Here is a 10,000-nt window from a genome sequence, read left to right as displayed (position 1 = left end):
TAGAAGGAAGGCGGGAAGAAATAAAGGAAGGATGGATGAATGGAAGAAAGGAACAAAAGGGAAGACAGGAAGGAAAAATGGAACAAAGGGATGAAGCAATGAAGGACGGACAGAATGAAGGAAGGAAGAAAGGATGGAAGAACAGAAGGAAGGAAAGACAAGGAAGAATGGGAGAAAGGAAAGATGGAAGACAGAGAAGGAAGGAAGAAAGGGATGAAGGACAGATGGAACTTTTTATCCCCTTAGTAGTGATAAAAATAAATCCTCCATCACTTCCCCACATATCGCACCCTCCCTGTGTTTATATAAGAGTTTATATCACTTGATTGTGTGTGTGTGTGTGTGTGTGTAAGAAGCTTCTGTATGTGACCTGTGTGACCCTCTCGCTACCTAAACTAGTATAAACACAGCGTCTCTTTAACGGTGTGAATGTGACAGTGCTGCCTCTGATCCTCCGTATAAACAGTGAAACGCTGAGAGCTGCTGCCAAGAAGAAAAAAAACTCCAAAAACCAAACCACCACATTAATCCAGAAGCCTTTTGTGTGTGTGTGTGTGTGTGTGTGTGTGTGTGTGTGTGTGTGTGTCCAGTTCTTGGCGTCTTCTTCAATGAATTTACTTTTAATCATGTTTGAGTTTTTGTTGGCGCATATTTCCGTTGTCTGCTTAGACATGGAAGCTATCAGCGCTCAGGCTCAGAGTACTTCCCAAAGCCAGGCTCCCAGTTTATGTTCATTCATGAGGTGGGAAGTTAAAAATGACAAATGACACACACACACACACACACACACACACACACACACACACACACACACACACACACGTAACTGCATGTATGTTAATCGGCTTAGAAGTGTTTAGTGGCGACTGTTTTCATTTAGTATCATTATTTTAACCTTTGTGTCATCCTCCCAGGTCAAATTGACCCCGTCTGTTTTAACTGTTCCTTCTTTCCTCCCTTCCTTCCTTCCTTCCTTCCTTCCTTCCTCCATCCCCTTTTCTTCCTTCCTTCTGTCCTTTCTTCCTCCCTCCCTCCTTCTTTCCTTTAGAGACCTTTACTTCTTGTACTCGTCTTTACAAAAAAACCTCTAACCTGGCAGGAAGACAGTTCTCAGACACTTTAATAATCCATCTATTCATTTCCTTTCTCCCTTTCTCCCTCTCTCCCTCCTTCTTTCCTCTCTCCCTCCTACCTTCCTTATTTCCTCTGCCCTTCCTCCCTTCCTTTCCTTTCCTTCCTTCCTTCTCTCCTGCCTTCTCTCCTTCTTTCCTTCCCTCCGTCCTTTCCTTCCTCTCTTCCTTCTTTCTTCTGTCCTTCCTTCCTCTTTTCCTTTCTCCCTTCCTCCCTCCTTCTTTCCTCACTCCTTCCTACTTTCCTTATTTCCTCTGTCCTTCCTCCCTTCCTTCTCTCCTTCCCTCCCTCCTTCTTTCCTTCCCTCCGTCCTTTCCTTCCTCCCTTCCTTCTTTCATCTGTCCTTCCGTCCTCTTTTCCTTTCTGCATTTCTTCCTCCCTCCCTCCTTCTTTCCTTCCCTCTCCGTCTTTTCCTTTCTCTCTTCCTTCTTTCTTCTGTCCTTCCTTCCTCTTTTCCTTTCTCCCTCCCTCCTACCTTCCTTATTTCCTCTGTCCTTCCTCCCTTCCTTCTTTCCTTTCCTCCCTTCCTTCTCTCCTTCTTTCCTTCCCTCCTTCCTTCTTTCATCTGTCCTTCTTTCCTCCCTCCCTCCTACCTTCCTTCCTTCCTTCCTTCTTTCTTTCCTTCCTTCCTCCATCCCCTTTTCTTCCTTCCTTCTGTCCTTTCTTCCTCCCTCCCTCCTTCTTTCCTTCCTTCCGTCCTTTCCTTCCTCTCTTCCTTCTTTCTTCTGTCCTTCCTTCCTCTTTTCCTTTCTCCCTTCCTCCCTCCCTCTTTCCTCACTCCCTCCTACTTTCCTTATTTCCTCTGTCCTTCCTCCCTTTCTTCTCTCCTTCCCTCCCTCCTTCTTTCCTTCCCTCCGTCCTTTCCTTCCTCCCTTCCTTCTTTCATCTGTCCTTCCGTCCTCTTTTCCTTTCTGCATTTCTTCCTCCCTCCCTCCTTCTTTCCTCCCTCCCTCCTACCTTTCTTATTTCCTCTGTCCTTCCTCCCTTCCTTCTTTCCTTTCCTTCGTTCTCTCCTTCCTTCCTTCTTTCCTTCCCTCATTCTTCCCCTCCTTCTTTCCTCCCCCCTTCCTTCTTTCATCTGTCCTTCTTTCCTCCCTCCCTCCTACCTTCCTCCTTTCCTTCCCTCTTCCTCCCTTCCTTTTTTCCTCCCCCCTTCCTTCTTTCATCTGTCCTTCTTTCCGCCCTCCCTTCTACCTTCCTTCTTTCCTCTGTCCTTCCTCCCTTCCTCCCTTCCTCCCTTGACTCGAGGACAACAGGAGGGTTAAAAACAACCACATTAATAAGGAAACTTTATGTTAGTACCAGTTAAAGTCAGACTTTGAATATGAGGCGGTTTCATTGTGTGTAATTATCTTTCTTCTCCTCCAGCTGCTCTCCTGTCACACTGATACTGAGCAGTTACAGAAAGTCTTTTTCAAGCACATGCTCACATGTAAAAAGTCAATTAGAAATCCAGTTATGTGCAGACGTGGCCAAGAAATTGTCTTTCTGCATGAGAAACACAGCTGGGGGAATTGTTTTTTGGTTAAGTATCTCAACTATAAGACCACCAAGCAATCAGGACTCTGTGATCTGCTAGCCTCGTTACAGAAAACAGGTTTCTCGTATGTATGTAAACACACCAAACGGGTGTTTAGTGCAGTAAATAATGATCAATGTGAGAACATCAGCAGCAGCAGGGTCAATGAGGTTTCATTGTGTCCATGTGGTTTAAGTCAAATTTAAAGGGTTAAAATGTGAAAATAAAAGGTATGAATAACTTGCACACATTATTTTTTTGTGGACTCAGCATCAAATTTCTGCTTTTAATCTATTTTGAGAGAATATTAGAGGATTATGGTAAAAATGTCTAAGTGGTGTAACCATAAAAGCTTTGTACCAAATAATTCAACTTGATTAAAAACAGTAAATAGTCAATAAAACAGCATATCAACTAGTTTGGCATGATCTTACATTATAACTTTTATATTAAATAAAGCTAATGGAATACTATTGTTCTAAATATTACATTTCATCTGGAGAATCATGGAGATCAGGAACCTGACTGCTTTCTTTCTTTCCTTCATCCTCCTTTTTCTTTCTTTCTTTCTTTCTTTCTTTCTTTCTTTCTCTTCTTACTCCTATATCTTTCTCTTTCTTTCCTCCTTTCTCTTTCTTCTCTTCTTCCTCTCTCTCTTACTTTCTTTCTTTCTCTTCTTACTCCTATATCTTTCTTTGTTTCGTTCTCTTCTTACTCTTATATCTTTCTTTGTTTCTTTCTTTCTCCTTTATCTTTCTTTTTTCCCCTCCTTTCTCTTTCTTCTCTTCTTCCTCTCTCTCTCTCTTGCTTTCTTTCCTCCTTTCTATCTTTCTCTCCACTTCCAACTTATTGTTATTTCTTTCTCTTCTTCCTCCTCTTTGGTGGATAAAATATGTAATATTTATCATTCTTTTGTGGTTACACCATTTGACATTTTCAGGAGCATTCAATCTTACTTTTGGTTAAAAAACATGGTGCAAATGTCATTTTAAATGATATAAAACCAACAAAAATACTAACAAACCTGATGCTGCTTTTAAACCTATTTTTAACATATTTTTGATTTGACTCATGACGCCAACCCTTATTTATTTATCACTGACCCAGCAGCATCTAACAATAATACAATATGAATTAAAAAAAATCTAAATATTATAACATATCTATAAAAGACAATATGAGGTAAAGTGTAGATTTAAGCTGCATTACAACATTAATAGATATAAAGCATGTGCAGTAGCCACAATGTGAAATCTAAGTCATATGAAAGTTGAATAAATGGAGGAAACTGACATAAGAATGTAGAGGAAACATAGTGTGTGTTGTGCATGAAGTGCATCATGTTTGCATTAGGAGTTATGGAGGTCGTGTAGAATATATGTACCGATGAGAATGAACTGTGGTAAAACGCATTACATCTCAGAGCAGACACATCATGAATCACACACAGTGAGAGAGAGAGAGAGCTGGTCAGTTTGATTCAGGGCTCAAAAATAAATGGACGGTGTGTTTCAACTGCCTGAGAAACGCCGCTCACATCTTGAAATCATAAATCCAACAATCCATACTGCACCTTCTTTAAAAAAAAAAAACCTGACTCCTCTGTGATGGATGATAGTTTCAGCAAATGTCTGACATGTTTCTGGTAGTGATCCAGTTTCTGTGCCGCTACTATCAAAGCATGAGCTGTAACGTTTAATTGAACTCTTGACTTCATATCGGCCACTCTGTTAATAATTCATAATAATATTTAACCTTCCTGTTATCCTCCTGGGTCAAATTGACCCAGTCTGTTTTGACTGTTCCTTCTTTCCTCCCTTCCTTCCTTCCGTCTGTCCTTCCTCCCTCCCTCCTTGTCTTTCTTTCTTTCCTTCCTTCCTTCCTCCCTTCGATCATTCCTTCCTTCCTTCTTCCTTCCTTCATTCCTTCCTTCCTTCCATCTGTCCTTCCTCCCTCCTTCTCTCTTTCTTTCCTCCCTTCTTTCCTTCCTCATCCCCCTTCCTTCCTTCCTTCCTTCCTTCCTTCCATCTGTCCTTCCTCCCTCCTTCTCTCTTTCTTTCCTTCCTTCTTTCCTTCCTCCATCCCCCTTCCTTCCAAAAACCAGCATTCAAACATGTTGCTGTATTCTTTATATTCTATAAAATGTTCTCCTGGATCATAAAATAGTGATTTTAAATGGATTTCCACCCCATAAATAAATCAAATATATTCTTCATTAATGACTGATGGGGAATTTATGAATGTGAATTGGTATAGAGATTAATTATGAGTCAGAATATGAGCAGTATGAGAGGGTTAAGTAGATGTAATATTGTTTTGCATGTATTAAACTGTCAATAGCAAAATCAAACTATCAAATGGCAAGGAGGTATATATAAAAAATGAGTTTAAATTCATTTAACTGATGCTCTTATGAGATAAAAGTGACAACAGGATGTTTAAAATGAAAAAATATGACAATACAAAACTAAAACTAAACTAATCATTCTTTCTCTCCTCTTCCTCTCAGCAGGTAGTCATCACCTCTGAATCCTGGAATGATGGTGCAACAAGTATCCATGGCAACACTGTGCACCTTCTGTATCACACCCTTCAATATAAAAGAAAGACGCTTTTCATTTTAAGGCTGTTGCTTTGGTGCGACTGTGACACTTTCTGTCCGTATAATTAGTTTTTACTCCTTTTCTTTATGTCGTCACTTCTTATTAGTCTTATTTTTACCAGCTTGTCAATCAACTGTGAAGCACTTTAAACTCTGTATACCTGTATGAAAGCTGCTATATAATCTAAATGTGATTCTCCTGGATCATAAAATAGTGATTGTGAATGTCTTTTTTCCCATACAGGGGAATGAATTAAACATTTCTTAATGACTGATGGATGTATGAAAGTTAATTGGTGTAGATACTAATTAGGAGTGAGAATATGAACAGTATGTAAAGGGTTAAGTGAGGTAAAAATGGCCAAAAATTAGAAAAAAAATCACATTTAGTTTGTTTAACCCTCCTGTCGTCCTCCCAGGTCAAATTGACCCCGTCTCTTTTGACTGTTCCTTCTTTCCTTCCTTCTTCCTTTAATTTTTCCTTCCTTCTTCCCCTCCTCCCCTCTTTCTTTGCTCCCTCCTCCTTCCATCCTTCCTTCCTTCCTCCCTCCCTTCCTCCCTCCTTACTCCTTTCCTTCCTTCCTCCTTACTCCTTTGCTTCCTTCCTCCTTTCTTTCCTTCCTGCCTTCCTTCCTTCCTCATTTCCTTCCTCCCTTCCTTCACTCCTAAATTCCTTCCTCTTTTTGTCCTTATTCCTTTCCTTCCTTCCCCCTTTCCTTCCTTCCAAATTCCTCCCTCCTTCCTTCTTTCCTTCCTTACTCCTTACTCTTTCTTTCCTCCCTTCTTTCTCTCCTTGCTTCCTTCCTCTTTTCCTCCTTACTCCTTTCCTTCCTTCCCTTCTTTCCTCGACCTGAGGACAACAGGAGGGTTAATTAAGTAAAAACAAAGGTGGTTTAACTCTGGTGGACAAAAAAAATAAAAGAAAATAACAACAAGTGATTATAATCCACTCAGAGACAAATATTAACAACATTCAGGCTGATATTCAAACTCAGCTACTGTGTAAAAGTTTAGAGACCTTTACTTCTTGTACTAGTCTTTACAAAAAAAACCTCTAACCTGGCAGGAAGACAGTTCTCAGACACTTTAATAATCCATCTATCCATTTCCTTTCTCCCTTTATCCCTCTCTCCCTCCTTCTTTCCTCTCTCCCTCCTACCTTCCTTATTTCCTTTCCTTCCTTCCTTCTCTCCTGCCTCTCTCCTTCTTTCCTTCCCTCCGTCCTTTCCTTCCTCCCTTCCTTCTTTCTTCTGTCCTTCCTTCCTCTTTTCCTTTCTCCCTTTTTCCCTCCTTTTTTCCTTCCTCCCTCCTACCTTCCTTATTTCCTCTGTCCTTTCTCCCTTCCTTCTTTCCTTTCCTTCCTTCCTTCCCTCCTTCTTTCCTTCCCTCTTTCCTCCCTCCCTCCTACCTTCCTTCTTTCCTCTGTCCTTCCTCCCTTCCTCCTTTCCTTCCTTCTTACTCCCTCCTTTCCTTTTCCTTCCTCCCTTCCTTCTTTCTTCCCCCTTCCTTCTTTCATCTGTCCTTCTTTCATCCCTCCCTCCTACCTTCCTTCCTCCCTCTGTCCTTCCTCCTTTCCTTCCTCCCTTCCTCCCTTGACTCGAGGACAACAGGTCTTTACAAAAAACCCTCTAACCTGGCAGGAAGACAGTTCTCAGACACTTTAATAATCCATCTACTAATGACTCACAGGGTTTCTCTTCCAGATCCAAACCACAGAAAAACTAACTGTAGGTGTGATCTAAGAGTCAGAGCAAGGCACCGACGCTGCCAGGGGCTCGAGGTTGAACTCCCAACGGGGGCCAAAATGTGTGTTCTCATGCTTTTCTGTAAGGAGCCTCTGATAGAAGCCCCCCCCCCACCCCCACCTTCCTTCCTCTTTTCCTTTCTCCTTTTCTCCCTCCCTCCCTCCTTCTTTCCTCCCTTCCTTTTTTCCTTTCCTTCCTTCCTTCTTTCCTTACTTCTCTCCTTCTTTCATTCCCTCCTTCCTCCCTTCCTTCTTTCATCTGTCCTTCTTTCCTCCCTCCCTCCTACCTTCCTTCTTTCCTCTGTCCTTCCTTCCTCCCTTCTTTCTTTCCTTTCCTTCCTGAACTCCCAACGGGGGCCAAAATGTGTGTTCTCATGGTTTTCTGTAAGGAGCCTCTGATAAAAGCCCCCCCCCCCAATCCCCCTTTTTCCTTTTGACTGGTTTACATTACACACTCTGTAAATTTACGCCACAAAAGGTGGAAAGAGTCAAAAAAAAAGAGAGGATGTACGGACGTGGTGTGTTATATATGGTGACGGTTAATGTTCTTTTAATGAGCCGACAGTAGATATCAGTGTGTTTTTTAGGGGAGGGGTGGAAGGTGGAGGGGTGGAGGGGTTGAGGGGTGGAGGGGTGTTGGAGGTTGTGTGTACGCAACGTCTGGCCGAATCAGATCAAAGTTACCGACGTCTGGACGAGGTGAGCGACTCTCCCCTGCAGCTAGACGACTGAACACACAGAGAAAAGGCTGATAAGAGCTGAACAAACACATGCTGACACACACACACCTCTCACACACTCACTCAGTCAGTCTCTGCTGCTGTGTGTGTGTGTGTGTGTGTGTGTGTGTGTGTGTGTGTGTGTGTGTGTGTGTGTGTGTGTGTACTTTGGAAGAGGATGTGATGAAGGAGGAGAGGAGAGGATAAACACTGGATAAATGTGTGTGTGTGTGTGTTGTATGTACTGTGTGGGGCGTGTATGTTATGTACTGTATGGTGTGTGTGTGTGTGTGTGTGTGTGTTGTATGTACTGTACGGTGTGTGTGTGTGTGTGTGTGTGTGTGTGTGTGTGTGTGTGTGTATGTACTGTATGGTGCGTGTGTGTGTGTGTGTGTGTGTGTGTGTGTGTGTGTGTGTGTGTGTGTGTGTGTGTGTTATATGTACTGTATGATGTGTGACTGAAAGAGTGAGTGATAAAGAAAAGCTGAGGGAAGAGAACAGAAGTGATTGATTATGGAAGAAATTTGAAAAATCCAGCCGCATGACGCATTCAAGATATTTCCTTAAAAAAAAAAAAAAACCTGCTTAATTAAGTTGAGTTAGTTTTGATCAGCTCTTCCTCACACATCTGACTCTACTGTCCCACACATGTAGGGTTTTCTTATTTCCCGTCAGTGTGACATGCTGCTGTGATTAGAGATCGTAAAGCAACCACATTCTGAGAGGAACAATCAATCAAGTCGACCTGCCAAGCTAAATCAGACACTTTCCAACACTTCTGCTATTAATATCAATGACGTTAATAGACGTTAAAAGAGCCCAAACAGTCACTTTTATTTAACCCTTGTGTCATCATTTGGGCTGTGTTCATCCACATGGCATCAAATCTTTCCAAGGATACTCATATACAGCTAAACGACAAACAAAAAAATACAATACATTTTTGAAGCCATTGTTTGTTTTGTTTTTTAAATCTGACACAACAAATAAAAATACATCAAAATCAATGTTGTTGTTAATTATTGACAAATCCCAGACTGTGATAATGTGAAAAAAATAATTCACTTTGCATTTAGTGTATGGAAAATAACCCCTTTTTGTGTTTTTCTATTGTTATATGTAAACAAACTGGCTTTTAAAGGGTTAAAATCCTGAAAATGAATATTTGATATTTATTATACAGAATGATAATATTGTAATTCATTGTAAGTGGAAAATAATATATAGTATCACTTTTTTTAAGTGAGGCACAAGGGTTAAATATGTGGTCTTTGATGTGTGATGTAGAGCTTTATTTTCTTTAAAGCTTAATATTCAGTTCATAAGTTTCAAATAATTTCTTCAGACATTCGCAGACATTATTTCTCCCCTCTCAGATATCAAGAGCAACAACTATCTGCATGGATACAGCACTGGAGGTAAGTGAGAAAGATGTTTTTATGGTAATTTTCAGAGATTATTGTACAGCAGTAGTAATCCGTTCTGTGTTTGTGTGAGAATGTGTAAAATAGTAGTTTTTAACCTGAACTCTATTTTCCCATCATTTTGTGTCTAAGTGACTAATGAGGACAATCATTTTTTAAATTGGTCCCGTACTGATTGAGAGCGCTGCATCCGGCAACCATGAAAAGGGCTGCAATGTAAACCTTGAAGGCAGTAGTGACCCTTGATTTACAGATTATAATCTTACAATCTGAGTCTATCAGTCACAGAAACAAGAACTTTTAGTGGACGTACATTGATGGGAAAGGATGGGAAAATCCTGAAGTTCCCCTTAAACTGGTTTCATAGAGTCGCCAGAGCAAGTTCAGAGAGGAGAGGAGAGGAGAGGAGAGGAGAGAGGAGGAGGAGAGGAGATGAGGGGAGAGGAGAGGAGAGGAGAGGAGATGAAGGAGAGGAGAGGAGAGGAGAGGAGAGGAGAGGAGAGCAGAGGAGAGGAGAGGAGAGGAGAGGAGAGGAGAGGAGAGGAGAGGAGAGGAGAGGAAAGGAGAGGAGATGAAGAAGAGGAGAGGAGAGGAGAGGAGAGGAGAGGAGAGGAGAGGAGAGGAAAGGAGAGGAAAGGAAAGGAGATGAAGGAGAGGAGATGAAGGAGAGGAGAGGAGAGGAGAGGAGAGGAGAGGAGAGGAGAGGAGAGGAGAGGAGAGGAGAGGAGAGGAGAGGAGAGGAGAGAGGAGAGGAGTGGAGAGGAGAAAGGAGAGGAGATGAAGGAGAGGAGAGGAGAGGAAAGGAGAGGAGAGGAGATGAAGGAGAGGAGAGGAGAGGAGAGGAGATGAAGGAGAGGAGAG

General features: G+C 41.8%; 1 protein-coding gene across 1 annotated transcript in view; it reads right to left on the bottom strand.

Moving 5' to 3' along the window:
• bbs9 (Bardet-Biedl syndrome 9) overlaps positions 1–10,000 on the bottom strand; it is a gene marked incomplete at its 3' end in the record, with an annotated part of 168,303 nt that overhangs the window by 121,198 nt on the left and 37,105 nt on the right. The gene's annotated exons all lie outside the window — the stretch shown is intronic.

The sequence above is a fragment of the Scomber japonicus genome, chromosome 10 (assembly GCF_027409825.1).
Source record: "Scomber japonicus isolate fScoJap1 chromosome 10, fScoJap1.pri, whole genome shotgun sequence".
Taxonomy (NCBI): Eukaryota; Metazoa; Chordata; class Actinopteri; order Scombriformes; family Scombridae; genus Scomber; species Scomber japonicus.
Note: the sequence above shows the minus strand (reverse complement) of the source record. Positions and strands in the feature narration are given on the sequence as shown.